We start from the raw sequence: 22226 nt of genomic DNA on the forward strand, positions 1-22226 counted from the left end.
GATGTGATTGCAGAGCCATTGGTCATTATCTTTGAAAACTCGTGGCGAGTGGGGGAGGTCTTGGGCGATTGGAAAAAGGAAAATATAGTGCCCATAGGTCTGCACTGTAATTTTATAGTCTTGCAGCCCAAGCCCCATAAGCCTGAGTCAGCTGACCTGGGCTTTGAGACAGGTGCCCTGGGTGTTTTAATCACAGTGTAGACATAATGTTAGGATACGTCTACAGTGCAATGAAACACCCACGGCTGGCCCGTGTCAGATTAATCAGGGTCATGTGGCTTAAGCTGTAAAGTTGCAGTGTACGTGTCTTGGCTCAAGCTCTGTACCCTGCTCTAGGAGCCCAGAAGGTTGGGAGGGAGTTTAACAAGTGGAAATGGTAAAACTGCACTTATGTATTACCCTGGACTCAATGGCATTTCTCCATTGGTCTGTCTGCTTTGGGGCAGTGACAAAAACACGTCCTGCTGCATTCGTTATTTCAAAGGGTGGTTTAGGATTTTCATTCTCAGACACGGTGCACAAAGCAGGACTCAACACAGGGTGTAAACTAAATGAGCCACCCACAGATTCTGGCAGCCACAATGAGCCATTTGGTGTGAGAGCTCAGACCCACCCCTGCCCCTGTTCCTGTCCCTGTCCCAGAGGAAGGGGGGTCAGCTGTGAGGGGACTGGAATAATGATAATACCTACCAGCTCTTAACACCCAAACTTTCAGTAACTCTATTATCAGTGCCTGTGAGTGTAATTTAAACTATAAGAACAGCCATACTAGTCTAGACCAAAGGTCCATCTAGCTCTGTATCTTGTCTTCTGACAGTAGCCAATACCAGGTGCCACAAAAGCTACACAAGAAGGCACCACTGGGAGTTGAACTCAGGGTCTCCTGTTTACAAAACAGGTGCTTTAGCCAGCTAAGCCATAGTGCCTGGCTGTAACTAAAACATGGTGTCTGTCCACATCTCACTCCCTGCCAACCCCGCCGAGGCCTGACAAGAGTTGCTTGTGTTTGGATTCTGTAAAGCAGAGGAGCAGGTGAAGTTTTACTCCCAAGGTGTGTGTGTGATTTTTTGGACAGGTCTACGCTACAAAATTGCGCCCCCCCCCCCCCCCCGAGCAATGCAGTTATATCAACCTAATCGCGGTGTAGATAGCAGTGTGTCAACAGGAGGGTTTCTCCCATAAGCATAGCTTGGGGAGATGTTTGGCTAGTGAAGACCCAGAGAATAGGTACCCGTGACTCTTGCATTTGGGGAGGCTGGGCGTGAGCGCTGGAAGCTCCATAGAAATGTTGGGTGTGCCTGCCCCCCCCACTTCTCTGCCCCCTCCCCTGGTGCCCAGACCATGGTGCCGCCACCCCACCCCACCCACCTTGCTCCACCCTCTCTCCCATTTGGCCTCTACCTCTTTCACTGAGGCCTGCTGGTCTGCCTTTTGCTCGCTCCTCTCCTCACCTGCTGCTCGTGCCTCTCCACCCCCTACCCCAAGGTCTGCCAGCCCCCCCCACTTCTCTGCCCCCTCCCCTGATACGCACCGTGCCCACTGCCCCCACCTCTCTGACCCCTTCCCTGAGACCCCCCCATCCACTGCTCGCATCTCCCTGCCCCTCCCCTTTGTCTGCCACCCACTCATCTCTGACCCCTCCCCTGAGACACCTGCAGTTCATGCCTTAACACCACTTCCCCAAGGCCCTTCCCACCTTCTGCTGGCGACTCTCTGACCCCTCCCCCAGAGAAGCATGAGCAGTGGCTGGGGGAGACCTTGTGGGGAGAGGCAGAGTGAGTGTGGGAAGAGAAGCAGATCGGGTGGGGCCATGCAGTAAGAGGCTGGCTGGAGGGGGGCCTTGGAATCAAGCCCAGGCAGGGCCATGGTCCAAGCGCTGGTGCCTCCCCCACTTGTCGGGAGCTTGTGGCAGCAGAGCTCCAAAGGTGGCAGCCCAGCACCCCCCAAGGGAGGTGCATCACATCCAGCAGTTCTTGCCCCTTCAGCCTCCATTAGCCTCTTATAGCCACTGCCCATGATCAGTATCACTGGTAAATACAGTCAGATGAGACTCAGGGGGCCTGGGGTGTGAAATACCTGGATGAAACTGGCTGCCTCTGCATTCAGGAGAGCGGTGAGAGGGGGAGGGAACTCAGTGAGTAAATCCTCAGAAATCTCACCCCTGGGTTTGTAATGTCAGGCTCCAGCAAGCAGATTCACACACACAAATTTTGAAACAAAAACTTCACGAAGGAGTCGGAAGCACCTGCTGCTGGAGGGAAGTGTTGTGAGAGGCTACCGGTGTGGTGCTTCTGCTTTCTCCTGTTGATATCACTCGGCTGCGTGCTTGTGTTCCCTCTGTGTGCTGCCCCAGCTCTGCGCAGATAGCTGACACAGCAGACCCCAAGAGAACCCCCAATGACCACAGAGTCTACTAAGATACAAAGGCACCTCGGCCAGGTTTATTGCGACCCTGACACAATTTCAGTTCCCCGTAGATTACTTAGTCTACCGGGCATACTGCTAGAAAGTGCCGCTCGGCAATGGACTCAGCTCAGTGGCGGGACTTTCCACTGCCCCCTCAGCCGGACAAAGACACCACCCCAGGGACACATTCTTATACACAGGTACAAACAAGTTACACATCACTCCTGACGTATTGAGGTGCAACCCCTCTACGTAGCAAGGTACAACCCCTCTATGCAGTAAGGTGCCGCCTCGCACCTTGTACCTGTTGGTTCAATCAAAACAACTCTATCCATCATTTCACCCTTTTTCCCCTGTCATTGGGATGGGTCGGTCTGTTCCCTGTTATCTGTGGAATGTTCCGGTATGGTATCTCTTGGTACCATGTTTATACTATAACTATGCTAAATGAATATGTATTTCTGCAACATCAGCCCTTTCCTTGCCAACTTCTGTGAGCAGGGCCTGCCTTTTGCTCACAGCTTAACTTTGCTTTCTATGCTAGCAAAGCCTTGACCATTACTTTAGTTTGGTTCAGGCCTCATACTGGGCCTTCATTAGGCCTTTACTATGTTGCCTTCACTTACTACATTCCCCCACTTTTTGTTTTTTTAAGGGGAGGATGTTTACCCATCGTCCCGGAAAAGCATAATGCGTGGACTGAAGATACCACTGTGAGGTAGTTACCTTATTTTACCATCCATACATTCATGCCCCATCCGTCTGCCTAGTCTGCACATTCCCTCGTACGACTGGCAGACAGCTTTTATTATCCAATTAGTTTTTCAATCCCATATGGTGGGCCTGGGAATGTTAGGCCCGGGACCACACATATGTGGGGTTTGGCAGTCTATCTGATATCTATCAAGGGCTTTGTGGGGACATACAAACTATGCCCGGAATATAAAATTATATAACAACTTATATATTGATTATAAAATAAATGACTTATCCTAACTTGTCTATTACTAAATGGGAATCTATATGGATACATATATTAATTACTGTGCCTTAACTCCTTACTCTGTGAAATGACTATTTGGGTGTACAATCACAGTGTTGATTGCCATTTCCATTCCCTTATTCACTCGACCTTGTAACTTAGCGCGTCTTGTATGACGGATCATATAGCAACACATTCCTATTAAAACCATCACAGTTAGGGCCTGGATTCCCATGAGGATGATGCTTAGAGTGCGAACTACTGGATGTAAAGTTACATCCTCGGGGATTGCCCACCAGGGTGTTTCCACTGCCTCTTGAACCTCGTCCACTTCACGCATTTGCTGTTGTATTAAGTGGGCTATTGGTATTAGGGACTCCTTTGTCCTGGTTACTAAGTCATGTATATCCAACTGTAAGAATTTTACAGGTGGAAATAGATCAACAAGTAACTTTTGCAGATGTTCATGAATGATGACCGTTTCAGTGACAGCCTTACCCTTTTTTGTTGGCCAAAAGGCATGGGCTCCTATTTGGATAGTGCCAGTGACTGGTACACAAAATCCTGCCTCACTTGCAGGACAGATATTACCATCTATAGAGAAATTATAGTACCCTATGGCACAGGCCATATCCTGAATGCGCACCACCTCCTTAACCAATTCCTTTTGTACCAGCCATGCCCAGCCTTTTTTAGTGGCATTAATATCAATTTTGGCATAGCACTCACACAGCCACCATCGGAGCCGAGCCGAGCCGGAGCCACTGGGGCGGGGGGTGCTTGGCCGGGGCCGGGCCGGTGCGCTCGGCCGGAACCGGGGCCGGAGTGAGCTGCTCGGCCAGGGCTGGACTGGGCCATGCAGCGCCTTCCCGGAGTCCTTCTCGCGCCCCCTGCCACACCAGCTTACCTGGTGCTGCCTGCCTGTCTGCCCACCCCTGCTTCTTTTTGGACTTCCCGCGAACCTCTGATTCAGGGGAGGGGAGGAGGGGGGAAGTGAGTTGGGGGCGGGGTGGAGAGCTGTGGCGCGGGGCCTGATTCAGCCGAATTGGCTGAATCAGCCTAAAGCCAGCCCTGCGTAGGTCAGGATTGAGGAGCACTGTAAAAAAGGAGGTGCTGAGGGTTGGGATTGGGGGCACTGGGAATAGGGGGCACATGGGCTGGGGCTGAAAAGCATCCTGGTTTGGGGATCCAGCAGGCCAGGGGAAGGCAGCAGGTGATTCTAATTCCTTAGGGATATTTTGTGTGTCTGTGAATGCAGGATTTATATGTTGGAAGCAATAACTGGGGCTAAAAGAACAAGGAGTACTTGTGGCATCTTAGAGACTAACACATTTATTTACTAGAAATAGTATTGACAATAGGACTATTGACATGTAATAGACTAATGTACATCAACCAATAGTTGTAAATCAGGAATATAGTGGAGAGAATTTGTTTATGTCAGAAGGCAGAGAAAGCTACTGGGGAGAGCCTGTTCTAGATTTGATTTTGACAAATAGGGAGGAACTGGCTCAGAGTCTGAAAGTGGAGGGCAGCTTGGGTGAAAGTGATCATGAAATGGTAGAGTTCATGACTGTAAGGAACGGTAGGTGGGAAAACAGCACAATAAAGATAATGGATTTCAAGAAGGTGGACTTTAGCAAACTCAGTGAGTTGGTGAGTAAGATCCCACTGGAAGCAAGTCTAAGGGGAACAACGGTTCAAGAGAGTTGACAGTTTTTCAGAGACATTATTTAGGACACAAGCACAAACTACCTCCCAGGATAGGAAATATGGCAAGAGACCAGCCTGGCTTCACTAGGAGATCATCAATTATCTGAAACTCAAAACAGAGTCCTACAAAAAGTGGAAACTAGGTCAAGTTACACAGGATGCTATTAACAAATAACACAAGTATGTAGGGACAAAATTAGAAAGGCCAAGGCACAAAATGAGATCAAACTAGCTAGAGACAAAGGATAATAAGAAAACATTCTGTAAATACATTTGAAGCAAGGGAAAGACGAAGGACAAGGTAGGCCTGTGACAATGCGGTTCTGGCGGAACCCAACTGAGAGTGCCAACTCAGGACAAATTGCTCAGACGGGGCAGTTAGAGCCCAAGGCTGGGGTTTTTTCCACCTCTAAGGCAAACCAAACCAGCCAGACTAAGAGGACTTCGGTCTCACCCCACTGGCTAACCGCAAGTCTCACAAGCAATCTCCTTAGACACTCCACTTTCCCAGTATCACCACCAGTGCCACTCGTTATGGGGACAAATGGTTATGAAAACCAATACCCAAGTAACAGAAAAAGGTTCTCCTGATTCCAAAGGACCAAGCCCCAGACCCAGGTCAATATACAAATCAGATCTTACCCACAGATCACGCTGTTGCCAATCCTTTAGAATCTAAAATCTAAAGGTTTATTCATAAAAGGAAAAAGATAGAGATGAGAGTTAGAATTGGTTAAATGGAATCAATTACATACAGTAATGGCAAAGTTCTTGGTTCAGGCTTGCAGCAGCGATAGAATAAACTGCAGGTTCAAATCAAGTCTCTGGAATACATCCCCCGCTGGGATGGGGCCTCAGTCCTTTGTTCAAAGCTTCAGCTTGTAGCAAAGTTCCTCCAGAGGTATGAAGCAGGATTAAAGACAAGATGGAGATGAGGCATCAGCCTTGTATAGTCTTTTCCAGGTGTAAGAACACCTTTGTTCTTACTGTGGAAAATTACAGCAAAATGGAGTCTGGAGTCACATGGGCCAGTCCTTGCATACTTTGCTGGGTTACAAGGCGTATCTGCCTTCTCTCAATGGGTCCATTGTATAGCTGATGGTCCTTAATGGGCCATCAAGCAGGCTAGGCAGAACTAACACCAGTTTGTCTGGGATGTCACCCAGCAGCATAGCATAAGTTTGAAAAACAGACAGTATAGAGCCAATATTCATAACTTCAACTACAAAATTGATACACACATATAGACAGCATAATCATAACCAGTAAACCATAGCCTTGTCTTAGATACCCCATTTGACCCCCTTTATACAAGATTTGGGTGCCACTACAGGACCTTGGTTGCAACAATGATCTATATGGTCCCAGATTAGATCAATAATGTCACAAGGCCTGTTACTCAATGGTGGGGGTGGAGGGGAGAAACAATAACAGAAAACATGGAAATTGCACTTTTTTGTTTCAGTTTTCACCACAGAGGTTCGTAGCAATTGGACGTCTAACATAGTGAATGCCAGTGAAAATGAGGGAGGATTAGAGGCTGAAATAGGGAAAGAACAAGTTAAAAATTACTTAGACAAGTTTGATATCTTTAAGTCACTAGGGCCTGATGAAACGCATCCTAGAATACTCAAGGAGCTGACTGAGGAAATATCTGGGCCATTAGCGATTATCTTTGAAAAGTCATGGAAGACGGGAGAGATGCCAGAGGACTGGTAAAGGGCAAATATTGTGCCAATCCATAAAAAGGGAAATAAGGACAGCCCGGGGAATTACAGATCAGTCTTCTTAACTTCAGTACCTGGAAAGAGAATGGAGCAAATAATTAAGCAATCAATTTGCAAACAGAGAGAAAATAATAGGGTGATAATTGACAGTCAGCATAGATTTGTCAAGAAGAAATCATGTCAAACCAACTTAATAGCTTTCTTTGACAGGGTAACAAGCCTTGTGGATAGAGAAGTGGTAGATGTGGCATGATCGCCTCATAAACAAACTAGGGAAATACAGATGAAACTACTGTGAGGTGGGTGCATAACTGGTTGGATAACAGTTCCCAGAGAGTAGTTATCAGCAGTTCACAGTCAAGCTGGAAGGCCATGTCGAGTAGAGACCTACAGGGATCAGTTCTGGATCTGGTTCTGTTCACTAACTTAATCAATGATAAAGATAATGGCATAGAGAGCACACTCTTGGACACTGCGCTACAAGAGGGAACAGGAAGAACCATGGTGCGGGAAGATGGAAGGATGCCCCCCAACTCCCCTAGACTTCCAGCTTTTCCCACAACCCCATAAGAGGCAGTAATCAGCTTCTAGTTACTCAAGGGAAACTGAGTCACTGGGGGAAACATTCCCCAAAGTGAGACACCAAGGATTAGAACCCAGGAATCCTGGAGCCCACCCATAGCCTCCTCTAATCACTAGTCCCCACTACACTCCCAGAACCAGGATAGAACTCAGAAGTGAGCTGGGGCCTAGGCTGGCTGTAATGATGTTGGCTTTGGCAGGATCCAACTGAGAGTGCCAGTTCAGGACAAATTGCTTAAAGAAGGGCAGTTACAGTCCAAGGCTGGGTTTTTTCCATCTCTAAGGCAAACCAAACCAGCCAGAAAGAGAGGACTTTGGTTTTACCTCACTGGCTAACCACAAGTCACGCAAGCAATTCCCTTGGACACTCCAGTTTCCCAGTATCACCACCAGTGCCACTCGTTATGGGGACAAATGGTTATAAAAACCAATACCCCAGTAAAAGAAAAGAGGTTGTCTGGATCCTAAAGGACCAAGCCCCAGACCCAGGTTAATATACAAATCAGAACTTACCCACAAATCACACTGTTGCCAATCCTTTAGAATCTAAAGTCTAAAAGTTTATTCATAAAAAGAAAAAGATATAGATGAGAGCTCGAATTGGTTAAATGAAATCAATTACATACAGTAATGGCAAAGTTCTTGGTTTAGGCTTGTAGCAGTGATGAAATAAACTGCAGGTTCCAATCTCTGGAGTACATCCACAGCTGGGATGTGTCATCAGTCCTTTGTGTAGAGCTTCCATTTATAACAAAGTCCCTCCAAAGGTAAGAAGCAGGATTGAAGACAAAATGGAAGAGTAGCTTTTTATAGTCTCTTGCCAGTTGGTCTCTGATTTCTTTGCTCCAAAGACAAGCTGTCCATCACATGGCATGGAAAAACCTCAGAGTTCTGTCCATAGGCATGTCTCTGCACACCTTGCTGAGTCACAAGGTGTATCTGCCTTCTTTCTGTAAGCGGGGGAATGGTCCCCCTATTGTGGGGAACTTTCCTGGCTTCTGCACTACCCTGGTGAAGTGGGCTAGCGAAAGGATCTGAGTCCTCACTCCCACTTCCTTTACCCAGAGGCCTCCCTGCCCTTGAGGACTCCCCTTCCACTCTTCTGTCTGGCAGAGTCCTCGTAACCCCAACAAGGCTGGGCCCAGGATTCCTGGGGGTCTCAACCCCCAACCCTGCTGTGGTCACCCAGGACAGGGTGTCCCCATTCCGGGGTACTCTCTTTGCACTGGGCACCTCCCTGACCCACTGATCATTTCATACAATTTAAAGCAAATACAAGTTGTTTAACAATTAATTTAAAAAAAGAATAAGGAAAAACGGGAAAAGTTAAAGGAAAACACATCACCCCACTCTGTGGCAGGGAACATCACAAACAGGGTCTCTGGAATGTCAGGCCAGTTCACAGTCTGTTCCTTGTAGGTTCCAGGCTCCTTCTCAGGCCCTGGCTGTGCTGCAGAGACACTGCAGGTTGGACCCTTGTTCTTGTCAGGGACTCGAACCCAGACGGCACGGTTCATTGTCTGACCGCAGAGAGACAGGCAACACCAGCAAGGTCCAAACACAAGCTCTTTATTGAAGAGTGCACACAACAATAGAGAGAAAAAAAAGTCTCCAGAGAGAACCAGCCCCGATTACAATAAGTAGTAAGGTTATATAGACAGTTCCGTCGCGTCATAGTTAAAACAACCCAACCCCCCTTTATTAGTTAGAAAGCTTCTAATATTCATGCATATCTATCTTCTTTGACAGTACAAACAGTTCATGATGCCTCAGCAGCTTCTTATCAGCTTTTTCATCATGCACCAGAGGCTGGGAGAAAAGAGGGAGTTGAGTACAGATAAAGAACAGAAACAGGGAGTGGAGACTGCAAGTCTCCATCTGTCCAAACAAACTGTTCCTAGCACATCTGGTACAAGAATGCAGTCCCCACCTCCTATCTTATCTTCTGTAGCTTAAGCAAGTATGCCCTCAGGTTTCACAGAGAGGCAGGAATGGCCCAGCAACTACTGTTAGCCCAACTTTGGCTAATCTGGCCAAATAATGTTCTATACTCCATATTTTTGGCCTAACATTCTGACGGTGGCCACATGCTCTCAGGCTCTAGGTGGCAGGACCTTTTTTCCCAACGTCGCCCCCGTCCTGACAGGGTTACGATCCCCCTCCAAGTCTGGCCTGCAGAGCCTGTTGGCTGAGGTGTCTCCCTGTGCTGGGCCTGCTGCCCAGGCTCCCCCTCCTCTCCCCAGCTGCTCCCCGCACCCAGCTCTTGACAGCTCCAGCCCCAGCTCAGCTGCTGCTGCTGCTCTGCCTTCAGCTCCCTGGGCTGCTTCTCTGGCCTCTCTGGCTCTGGTTGCTACAGCTCTGCTCCCAGGACAGGTCTGCTCTGCAGGCTGCTTCTGTGACTCTGCTCCCAGCTCTGACCTGCTTCCTGGCTGCTTGTCTGGCCCCTCTGGCTCTGGTTGCTGCAGCTCTGCTCCCAGGGCAGCTCTGCTCTCTCTGGGCTGTGCTCTGGCTTTGGGGCTGCAGCTCTGCTTCCAGCAATTTAGCTCAGGCCCACTCTGTCTGACTCAGGCCATTCCAGTTCACACGGAGGATTGGACCCCCCTGGCCTCCTGACTTCCTGATTAGCTGCCCGCCCTGTCAATCAGGCTGATCTGGAGCATTGGCCTCTCCTCATTGTTCCTGGGGACTGTCAATATTAGGCTCCTGATTTGCCACCGACCCTTCCCCTTTTAGTGCTGGGAGCTAGCCAGCCAAAACACCCCCACTGAGTGTTAGTAAGGGGGCAACAGTCCCTTTATATTTCAATTGGTCAATTGTATAGCTAATGGTCCTTAATGGGCCATCAAGCAGGCTAGGCAGAGCTGACACCCAGAAGCGTAGCACAAGTTTGAACTACAGACAGTATGGAGCCAATATGTATAACTTTAAATACAGAAATGATACATGCATACAGATAGCATAATCATAACCAGCAAACCATAACCTGGTCTTAGACATCTTATTTGACCCCCTTGATACAAGATTTGGTGCCACTACAGGACCTTGGTTACAACAAGGTCCCAGTTCATGTCAATAACATCAGACTGGTGCAATGCCCAAGGGCGGCCCCTAGGTACCTCCTGTTCCTCGCATGTGCTTGCAATAGGCACAAGGCAGCCCCATTGTCTCCCCCATCCAAGTGGGAGGGGGGTATGTGGAAATGTACCCAGGGATGATCAGACCTTGAAAAAAAACCATGGCATCATGTGTCCCTGCAGCCACCCCTGCATCTGACAACTACGTTCTAGATTTGTTAGAAGACTAGGGCAGATGAGAGACAATGCCCAGCTAGACCCCCTCCCTAATAGACATGCAGGGACAGACCCCAGGAGTCCAGCCTCTCAGTCCTCCTCCCCCTCACTGTAACCAGTAGACCAGCAGTTACTGATTAGTAGCCTGAAGATGTTTCCCTCCCACAGCTGCAGGAGGGGAGTGGGGTATAGTGGTTAGAGCGGGGGGGGGGGGGGAGTGCTGAGAGCCAAGACTCCTAGGGCCTATCCCCAGCTGTTGCTTAGGAGAAGGTACCTAGCTTGGTGTTTCATTTCAAATCTCCGTTAGTCCCTCTCACAGAGTTGTTGGTGTTTCTCATGGAGGGGAGGTGACACTTGATGCGCCTGGGGCCTTTTCTGCGCAAACTCCCATGCCCTGTCGGGGGAGGGGAGGAGAGATAATGAAGTCACTCTGTGCCCACTGCGAGGACACAAGAGGAATGGGAGGTGGCACCACTGGGCATCAGGCCTTCTCCTACCCCATCTGTCTCCTGCAAACCCTGGGTTCTTGGCCTGATTCTGGGAGGAGAGCAGGGTCCAGTAGGTTAAGGCAAGGGGGCTGGTTCCCCAAAAGAGGACCCTGTGGGGGGGGAGGACCTGGAGGTACAGTTGGGAGTGCTGGGGGGGTATCTCTGGCAGAGGTGCTCACTGGAGATAAGTTTCAGAGTAACAGCCGTGTTAGTCTGTATCCGCAAAAAGAAGAACAGGAGTACTTGTGGCACCTTAGAGACTAACAAATTTATTAGAGCATAAGCTTTCGTGGACTACAGCCCACTTCTTCGGATGCATATAGAATGGAACATATAATGAGGAGATATATATACACACATACAGAGAGCATAAACAGGTGGGAGTTGTCTTACCAACTCTGAGAGGCCAATTAATTAAGAGAAAAAAAACTTTTGAAGTGATAATCAAGCTAGCCGAGTACAGACAGTTTGATAAGAAGTGTGAGAGTACTTACAAGGGGAGATAGAGTCAATGTTTGTAATGGCTCAGCCATTCCCAGTCCTTATTCAAACCGGAGTTGATTGTGTCTAGTTTGCATATCAATTCTAGCTCTGCAGTCTCTCTTTGGAGTCTGTTTTTGAAGTTTTTCTGTTGTAATATAGCCACCCACAGGTCTGTCACTGAATAAGGACTGCTTCTCCCTCCTCTGAGCATTCCCCATGGCTCTGGCAGAGCCTCAGTCTCCCCCCTCTGTCCCGGCCATGCAAGGAACCCCCCCGCCAGTGGTCCATGCAGCTGGGGCTGCCTCTCCCCCCTGGAGCTGCTGCCGGGTCCCGGTGCAGGGGAAAGTTTCTCGGCATGCGGTGGTGGCTCCCGGGAGCCCGAGCTCCCCCACCTGGGAAGGGCCCACGTTGCAGCGCCTCCCGCAGCAGTCTGGCCTGAGCTGCATCAGCCTCACCGGGTCCGGCTGGGAGCAGGGTGGAGGCTCCCTTGAGCCCAGGGGCAAGGCCCAAGCCACACACGCAGCACTTCTCTGCTCCAGCCCGGCCAGAGAGGGAGCCTGCGGCTGGGGTGCAGCCTCGCAGGTGGGAGTGCGCTGGGGCTGGGATGCCCAGCTCGGGGGCAGGCGCAGGGCCTGAAGCAACTTCCCGCCCCCCGGCTCTGGCTGCTTCTGCGCGGAGGAAGCGCCCGGCCGGGGGCGCAGGGACTGGAGAGCGGTGGGAGCCCAGGGAGGAAACGGCTGTTTCGGGTGGCTGGGAGGGGGAATGTGGCGAGCTCAGGGGAGGCGGTGGGGCTAGGATTTGGGGAAGGGGGCCAATAGGGCAGAAAGGGGGCGGAGTTGGGACAGGAACTTTGGGTAGGAAAGGGTTGGAATGGGAGCAGGGAAGGGGCGGAGTTGGAGCAGGGCAAGGGGCCCCATGGAGTGTCCTCCTTTTTCAGTGTACAAATATGGTAACCCTACTGTAAAATCCGGGGAGATTCAGCCCTTTCCCCTCAAATGATCAGCTCTCTCATCTCCCCCGATTTCCCCCCATTCTCTCCATAATTCTCAAATGTCAATTAAAAATCTACGATGTGGCGGATTTTCCCACCTATTTTATCTGCAGCGACTGAATCATTCCCCAAAACATGGCTGCCCCTGGAGTGGATTATGGAGCAGGTCCTCAAGGAATCAATTATGAAACATTTAGAGGAAAGGAAAGTGATCAGGAACAGTCAGCATGGATTCACGAAGGGGAAGTCGTGCCTGACTAACCTAATTGCCTTCTATGATGAGATAACTGGCTCTGTGGATAAGGGGAAAGCAGTGGATGTGTTATTTCTTGACTTTAGCAAAGCTTTTGATACTGTCTCCCACAGTATTCTTGCCACCAAGTTAAAGAAGTATGGGCTGGATGAATGGACTGTAAGGTGGATAGAAAGCTGGCTAGATCGTCGGGCTCAACGGGTAGTGATCAATGGCTCCATGTCTAGTTGGCAGCCGGTTTCAAGTGGAGTGCCCCAAGGGTCGGTCCTGGGGCCGGTTTTGTTTAATATCTTTATTAATGATCTGGAGGATGGTGTGGACTGCACTCTCAGCAAGTTTGCAGATGACACTAAACTAGGAGGCGTGGTAGATACACTAGAGGGTAGGGATCGGATACAGAGGGACCTAGACAAATTAGAGGATTGGGCAGAAAAAAACCTGATGAGGTTCAACAAGGACAAGTGCAGAGTCCTGCACTTAGGATGGAAGAATCCCATGCACTGCTACAGACTAGGGACCGAATGGCTAGGTAGCAGTTCTGCTGAAAAGGACCTAGGGGTCACAGTGGACGAGAAGCTGGATATGAGTCAACAGTGTGCTCTTGTTGCCAAGAAGGCTAACGGCATTTTGGGCTGTATAAGTAGGGGCATTGCCAGCAGATCGAGGAACGTGATCGTTCCCCTTTATTCGACATTGGTGAGGCCTCATCTGGAATACTGTGTCCAGTTTTGGGCCCCACACTACAAGAAGGATGTGGAAAAATTGGAAAGAGTCTAGCGGAGGGCAACAAAAATGATTAGGGGTCTGGAGCACATGACTTATGAGGAGAGGCTGAGAGAACTGGGATTGTTTAGTCTCCAGAAGAGAAGAATGAGGGGGGATTTGATAGCAGCCTTCAACTACCTGAAGGGGGGTTCCAAAGAGGATGGAGCTCGGCTGTTCTCAGTGGTGGCAGATGACAGAACAAGGAGCAATGGTCTCAAGTTGCAGTGGGGGAGGTCCAGGTTGGATATCAGGAAAAACTATTTCACTAGGAGGGTGGTGAAACACTGGAATGCGTTACCTAGGGAGGTGGTGGAGTCTCCTTCCTTGGAGGTTTTTAAGGCCCGGCTTGACAAAGCCCTGGCTGGGATGATTTAGCTGGGAATTGGTCCTGCTTTGAGCAGGGGGTTGGACTAGATGACCTCTTGAGGTCCCTTCCAACTCTGATATTCTATGATTCTATGATTCTATGATGGGATGAGATGCCCATTCTCTGCAAGGGCGGGGAAGGGAGGAGCACATGTCCCCCATGGGAAATGCCCAGACTCCAGTTTCCCAATCCCAGTCTTCCAGCTCCCTCTCCCCCTCCCTTGCCCTCTTCAATCAGCTCCTCAAAGGTCTCCCTGCTGCCCATGTGAATGGTGGCAGTGGGGGGAACCATCACTTTCTGTTTATCTATTGAACAGTCATATAAAATCCAGTCCCCTTTTCCCTCTAGTTATTTAATAGCAATATAAAATCCCCTCAGATCTTGGTGTTTTTCTCTCACGGTATCAGTTGCATAGTTTGTGACACGTTTTCTCTGCAAATCTCAAAGAGTCATATAAAATATCCTAAACATTTGCCCCACTTTTTCTCTAGTTGTCTATTTCTAATTGAATATGCCCTGAGATTTTCCCCTGTCTCTCTCATTATAAATTACTATGAAAATCTCTGATTTGCACTTTTTCTCAGATTCTGGGACATGGATAGAAAATGTTTGCAAATGTTGCCCATTTCCTCTCTATTCATTTATCAAATATTGATGTGAAATACTCAGATTTTACCTCTTATCAACAACTGATATAAAATCCCTCTGATTTTCCACTTTCCTCTCTATAATTTGCAAAAATGGATTCAAAATCCCTCAGATTTCCACCCTTTCTCATTCATTTCTGAACATTGATCTCAAATCTCAGGTTTTCTCTCTTTCTATGTCATTATCAAATGTCAATTAAAAATCCTGTCGGGTTTGGGGCCATTCCCCATGTTTCTAAATCCCAGCTATTTCTCCTTCCTTGGAGGGAACCTGTTGCCCTGAGTTGTTCTCCATCCTGGAGGTTGCAGAGGGTTAAATTGTCCAGTGATCATCTTTCCCCTTTCCTTTGAGAATCATTTGTTCCCTCCTTTATCTCTGTTAAAATGCTTGCCGATGAAAGAGACCAGCCACACAGTCAATACCCATCAAAGCCAGAGGCCTCCCCCTGTTTGGGGGATCGGTGGGTCCCAGCTGGTAACAGGAGAGTTGGCTGGACCCTTTTCTTTTCTCCAACTAGCACAGGATGAGGAGGTCTCTCTGTGTGCAGCGTCGGTCCAGAAGTATCCCAAACCCCATGACAAATGGTCTCCATGAGAGGCTGCTTCCCACAGTGCTAAGATGTAGCCACCTCTGGGGCGGATCCATGGTGTCCATTATTTGCTAGTGACAGGGCCTTGGAAATTTCTTACCTCTTTGGCCCTCCAGGCCTTCCAGTCATCTGTTCAAGAAGCATCCCCCAGGGCTCCCGCTGCATGTGGGACTGGCCAGCAGGGGGCAGTGATAACTTTCTATCCACTCATCAGACACTGTGAGGTAACATTGTTGGGGGGGGGGGTATCTGTTTGGGGAGATTTCAGCTGGAGCTGAAGGGGCATTGTGGTAGAGGGAGGCCTATGGGTGACTGGTTGGGGTACCCTATCATGTTGGTGGGTTCTGGAGGTTTGGGGTTCTGGGGGGTGGTTCTGATGTGCCCAGCCCTGTGGCCTGGAGGTGGGTATTGTTGAGGGCCTGTTGGCTGTAGAGCAGCGGGGGTGGGTGGGGCAAGGGCTTAGAGGGTGTCTGGTGCGGTGCCAGGGGCTCTGTTTGGGCTTCCCCTGCTGGCTCCTGGGATTGTTGCCTCGCCCAATGCACAAAGCTGTGGGGGCAATCCCCAGCACTAGGTCAGGGGATGCCAGGCAAGCAGAGTGAGGGGTCCTGCTGTAAAACATCAGGGGGTCCCACTGTGGGGAGGAGGGGGTTCCAAGAAAATGGCATGGCAGATACTGCCTGCCTGCCCTCCAGCAGGGAGGGACTGAGTTCGTAGTGGGGGGTCCCTGGCTGCTGAGGGCTCTTGGTGGGGGGAAACCTTTGGCATTCCCAGCCTGGCAGTGAAGGTCTGGTGGGGGTTTTCTGGCTGGTGGGGCTTTGAGGGGTATCTGGGGTCCCTGGCCAGGGACTTTGGGGGCTGGGTACCAGGGAATATCTGGTGGGACTCTGGCTGGGGTATCTGGGCTCTGGTTACTGGGGGGATGTCTGGGGGCCCCTGGCTGGGGGCTCCTGGCTGGGGGCTCTGAGGGCTGCTACTAACCATGTTCCTTCTCCCTGATCAGCTTGTGCCAGAATCCTGGCTCCAAGCACTGCCCGGCATTCCCCGTCCACGCCCAGTCACTGTGATGACTTTCTATCCACTTATCAAACACTGTGAGGTGAAAGCACAGATTTTGCTTTTCTCCTCTCTTGAAAACTGCAGGAACTTCCGGTTCTGTTGGGAAAATTCGTGCCCCCCCAGTCCTTGTCCTAGATCTGAGGGGTGAGGGAGGTGGGAAGGGGGTTAGCACTGCCACACAGTGGTCTCTTCCACAGCATTCTGGACTCGTTCTTTCTGAAATCTGATTTCATTGAGAACATTGTTAATCTAGAGTCACTGTATGGAAAGACAAGGAGTGACTCCAGATGGACAGTGGGGCAAATGAGATTAGCAATTCTCCCTGTGAGGAGGGGCTCTCATTAGCTGCTCTCCACAGAGAGCTAAAGGAGGGAAGCTGCTCAAATGCTCTGTCCCTCCCTGCTCAGGATCTTGGGGTTCAGCTTCCAGTGTCAGATGCTGCGGCCTCCATTGTGATCTGGGAGACCAGGCTTGGCAGCTGCTGCTCCCCCAGCGGGGGCTCTGTGCTGGGACGTGACCTTAATTAAAGCTTCTTCTCTGCCTGGCCCAGGTGATGACTTTCTTCAGCTGGTACTAGCCCCCTGGGGCACCCCTGGGCACCGTTAATACTAAATTCTGAGCCACAGACTCCAGGTAACTAAAATAAATGACGGGAAAATGCTGGGGTCTGGCATTAAAATGACTCTACACAAACAGCCCCCCCCCTTGCTCATTTCACCTCCCATTAGCAATTGCAGGAGCAAATCCATCCATGGGGAAGCAACCAACCCAGGAATGGGGCTTTCCTACTGGATGGGCAGGGAGAGGGGACAGGGAAAAGGCGAGAGAAGGAGAAAGAGAGACTGAGAGAGACCATGGGAGAGAACAGTTTCAGGACATATTTTCAGATCTCTAACCTCCCCAGACAGATGTATTACTGCACCCTGAGTAGAGTCACTTTCCTGTGGACAAGATGAGGATCAGACAGAGGAAAACCCAATTCCTGACTCCATATCTCTCCTGCTGGGATGTGGCTGCCATGGGGTCAGAGTCAGAGGGAATTGTCGAAACAGATTCCTTTGGTTCTGTTTTTTTCTAGCCTTGTGTTCAGAGACTTTGTTATGGGATGGGGGGAAGGAGAAGGGAGGTTAAAAATGTGTCTTTTGGCTTAGCCTGGCAGGACAGGACAGGAATACACAGTAATAAAGAGATAAAGCATTTTTATCACCTTGGCAGAATGTAGGATGTCTGTCTGCAGGGAAAGGGCCTGGGGCAGTGGTCCCCAACCTTTTCAGTGTGGCGGGTGCCTGACGACTAGCCGCCGAAGACCGCGGCCACCGGACAAGCAGCCGCTGAGAAGTATCATCATCAAGAGGTGTCGCCGCTGAAATGCCGCCGAAAAGCAGTGGCATTTCGTCAGCGACTCTTTTTGACGTTGCCGCTTCTTGGCGGCATTTCAGCGGTGGGGTGCTCCCTTGTCAGTAGGCGGGTGCCATGGCGCCCACGGGCACCACGTTGGGGACCACTGGCCTGGGGGAAGTGTGATGTGAAATTAACTAAAGCCTATTCTGAAGCTTCCACAACTGCCCTTCTCACCCAGACAGGCTGCATAATGACGTCCGTGTTTCGCTCCAGCTCATCCCAGCCTCCCATGGGACAGGGAAGAGAAATGGCTGCAGAGGAGCCTGTTCATGTAGGGATTATTGGGGGGTTGCTGGTGGGTTCCTGCAGGAGGAAGAGGGACAGCAAATACTCTGGCGACGGGAAGGTTTGCACAGTCTGGTTTGGAGGTGAAGAAAGGGAGGAGGACAGGGTGTGGCAAACCTGCTGGGAGTTGTTTACTAAGGGTAGGTCTACACTATCCAGTAGTTCGGCGGCAAGCAAATCGAACTTCTGGGTTTGACTTATCGCGTCTTGTCTGGACGAGATAAGTCGAACCCAGAAGTGCTCGCCGTCGACTGCGGTACTCCAGCTCGGCGAGAGGAGTACCGCGAAGTCGACGGGGGAGCCTGCCTGCCGCGTCTGGACCGAGGTAAGTTCGAACTAAGGTACTTCGAACTTCAGCTATGTTATTCACGTAGCTGAAGTTGCGTACCTTAGTTTGAATTGGGGGGTTAGTGTAGACCAGGCCTAAGTGGCCTAGATTCTAACAACAGACCCATGAGGTTCAGAGGTGGAAATGCTCTAATTTGTTGAACAGAAAATAACCCACCTACATGGGGCTGGGAAAACTCACCAGATTCATAGTGCTGGAGACTGACCCAAATAACCAGTGGCTGCTGTGAGATATGAAGGGGGCACCCACCAGTCAGGTTTAGGGGAGATTTCCCTCCCTTCATATCCAGCTCCTCACAATGAGGAGGGTGTTGGGCTTCCTGCCAGGGAGCTTTCCATGGACCTTGCTAGAGGTCCCATCTCCTGCATCAGTCTGTGGCTAGTGTGATGGATCTTGGAAGGGGAAATGAAGAAATAAGGTTCATGCCATCCCCACTATGCCATCTGTACTCTCTCCAGTTTCAGCTTCATCCCAATATGCCAGTGACACACACACTGCCAGAGACCCTCCCCTGCTTCAGAGCACTTTGGGAACAGAGCACAGGAGCAGTATCGCACAGTGTCAAATATCTGCTGTTTGCACAAGTAAAACTGGGAGTTAGGTCCAGCATAACCAACAGAAGTTTCCTACCCCTGGCCTTCTTTCAAACCCTGAGCCTACTCCACCCAAACCAGAATGTGCTTGGGCTGTAACAAGCAGGCTGCTGGAGTCAGAATTGAATCTCACCCAGGATTACAGATGACACAAGTCCTCACTGGTCTGGGTTGCACCCCAGCATGTGAAAATGGCTTATGTTGGTAGTGAAACTTCCAGAGACATGGAGAGTGTTGCTTCCCCATCACCATGTGTAATAGTAACAATCTGTCTTCTCTGCAGACTCCTTGGATTTTTGAGTCCCTCATTCCCGAAGTCACATGACACCAATTCTTACTTTTCACATTCTGCTTTTCCAGACTAATTAAAGTCTTGTTGCTCCTGAATTATGGCTTCTAATTTCCCAGTGTTCGCCACAGCCAGGGATTTTCCTACTCCCTCCCATTACGCTGCACTCACTAGATTTCCTAGTACATAAATCCAGTCATACTGGTCAGACCAAAGGACCAGCTAGTCCAGTATCCTGTCTTCCAACAGTGACCAATGCCCGGTGCCCCAGAGAGAATGAACAGAACAGGTAATCATCAAGATATTCATTTCCTGTCACCCATTCCCACATTATGGAAAACAGAGGTTAGGGACACCATCCCTGCCCATCCTGGCTAATAGCCATTGATGGACCAATCCTCCACGAATTTATCATGTTCTTTTTTTGAACTTTGTTATAGTCTTGGCCTTCACAACATCCTTTGGCAAAGAGTTCCACAGGTTGACTGCATTTTGTGAAGAAATACTTCCTTTTGTTTGTTTTCAACCTGCTGCCTATTAATTTCATTTGGTAATTCCTAGTCCTTGTGTTATGAGAAGGGGTAAATAACACTTCCTTATTTGCTTTCACCAAACCAGTCATGATTTTATAGACCTCTCTCATATTCCCCTTAGTCATCTCTTTTCCAAGCTGAAAAGTCCCAGTCTTTTTAATCTCTCCTGATACAAAAGTTGTTCCATACCCCTAATCATTTTTTTGCCCTTTTCTGAACCTTTTCCAATTCCAATATATCTTTTTTGAGATGAGGCAATAACATCTGCTCGCAGTGTTCAAGATGTGGGCGTATCATGGATTTATATAGAGTAAATATGGTATTTTCTGTCTTATTATCTATCCCTTTCTTAATGATTCCCAATATTCTGTTCACTTTTTGAATGCCTCTGCACCTTGAGTGAATGTTTTCAGAGAACTATCCACAATTACTCCAAGATCTGTCTCTTCAGTGGAAGCAGCTAATTTAGACCCCATCATTTTATATGTATAGGTGGGATTATGTTTTCCAACGGGCTGCAATATGTGCTGTCCTGACTTCTAGTACTGCTGAGATCCTACATTCAGGAATATCCCTGTCCTTCCTGTTCCCTTTCTCCGCTGAACCCTACCAGCCCATGCTTACTGTTCCCAGCTTCCCCAGGACTCTCTCATTGTCTCTGGACCTCTGTCAGCAAGAAGCAGTGGCAGGGACACTTGCCCTCTGTCTGGAGTCTTCAACTTCTGAGACATGGATTTAGTTTCTCGGTGTTTTAGTAGACTCTTTGAAATTGAGTGTCTGTGGACTGTTGAACAGTCTGGACTGTTGAACAGCTATTTCCCCTCAGTTCTCCAAGCTGGGGTGCCTTTTACACTGCTTTACTGTGAGAACAGCCACACCTGGGCAGTTAACACACAGTCTCCAGCATGTAACTGACTCCCAGCTGCTAGTCAGCAACTCATGAATTACCCCACAGGAGAATGCCAGAAAATTCTCTGGTCCCAGACTTCCCCCAGAAATGTGCATCTAGCCCTGTCCAGAACACTACTGAAGAACGCAAGCTCATACTAAGTCTGTCATTTCATCAATGGAAAATGACATTCACCAGCCTTGTTATCCCAAATGAAGTTTCCAACACACTTTAATCCAAACACACTGGTTAGATAAAACAATAAAACAAAATTGTTAACTACCAAACAAAAATATTTTAAATGACTACAGGTAATGAGGCATAAAAGTCAGAATTGTTTACAAAAGAAATGCAAGATAAAACACAAGCTAATGTCTAACTTAACAAGCTAAAGTGGATTCAGATCAAATGTTTCTCAACATACACTGAGACAGGCTGGCTTTCCTTTCAGCCAGGACACCCCCTAACCTGCCCCTGACGCCCAAGTTCAGTTCTTCAGGAGTTGTCATGAGCAGAGGGAGAGGGGAGAGAGAGTGTCTCAAGCATTTTCCTCACCTCTTTTTAAAATTCAGTCCTTTGTACTAGAAACAACTGCAGTTCTCAGCTGAGTCATGGTGACAGGCTGTCTGTTGTAGATATGAGCTTCAAGTGATCCCTGTGATGGAATGTAAATATCTTCTTCACACCTTCCCTCTGCCGGAGAATGGCTATTTCACCAGCTCGTTTGCCTTGCTGTCTCTGAGGAATCGCTCTGTGGGTGTTCCCTAGAATTGTAACATTTTCAGTAATATACTACAGTAAAATCTCAGAGCTTTACATACAGTGTTGCTACACATTTTAGTGGGAGGATAATATTCAGTAGATTCTATTTTCAAATGATACCTCACAAGCTATACTATGTACAGAATTGATCATAATTTTCTAGAACAGTGAACTTAAGGGTACAGACTGACAGTGTCTGTCTGTGTGTTTTCCCAGCAAATATGTGGGTATTTCAATTCCTCATAAGCACAGTGTTTGGCATCTTCAAGGACCTAGAGAGCGGGTCCTGGGAATTCACTGGTTTACTAAGTGTGACACTGTATGGAATTGTGAGACACTTTATATTAGTATTATTTTATAATTAATACCAATATGATAACATTGCAATGAATCATGCTAGATATGCCATGTAAGGTATCATTGAATATGTTATGATTTTCCAAGTATGATGATTTTGTTTCTGTTTTATCACCTTTGTATTGTGAGTTACAGATATGTAGGGTAGATTTGCATTTCCAGACTTGTGCATTGTTTCTGGGTGACACACCTAGACATATTGGTGTCAACATGCCTAGCCTGTTAAGTGGCCCATCCAGGGTCATCAGCTATACAATGAACCTATGGAAAGGACAAAGGGGATACACATCTTGAGTCAGCAAGACATGCAGGGGTATGCCTGTGTACTGAGAACTCCAAGGCTTTTCCATGCCATGTGCTGTGAAGCTTGTGTTTGGGACACAGGAAGTACAAGCCATATGGCAAAAGGAATATAAACAGCAGCTGCA

The 22226-nt window shown here is 48.8% G+C and overlaps 1 protein-coding gene and 1 non-coding gene across 3 annotated transcripts in view; both read right to left on the reverse strand.

Annotated features, from left to right (window-relative positions):
• Positions 1-22226, reverse strand: part of LOC128823020 (zinc finger protein 883-like) — a 341706-nt gene that overhangs the window by 201660 nt on the left and 117820 nt on the right. The gene's annotated exons all lie outside the window — the stretch shown is intronic.
• Positions 853-926, reverse strand: TRNAT-UGU (transfer RNA threonine (anticodon UGU)). Its single transcript has one exon. It is a non-coding gene; the product is annotated as a tRNA-Thr (tRNA).

This window comes from Malaclemys terrapin, chromosome 15, assembly GCF_027887155.1.
Source record: "Malaclemys terrapin pileata isolate rMalTer1 chromosome 15, rMalTer1.hap1, whole genome shotgun sequence".
Lineage (NCBI taxonomy): Eukaryota > Metazoa > Chordata > Testudines > Emydidae > Malaclemys > Malaclemys terrapin.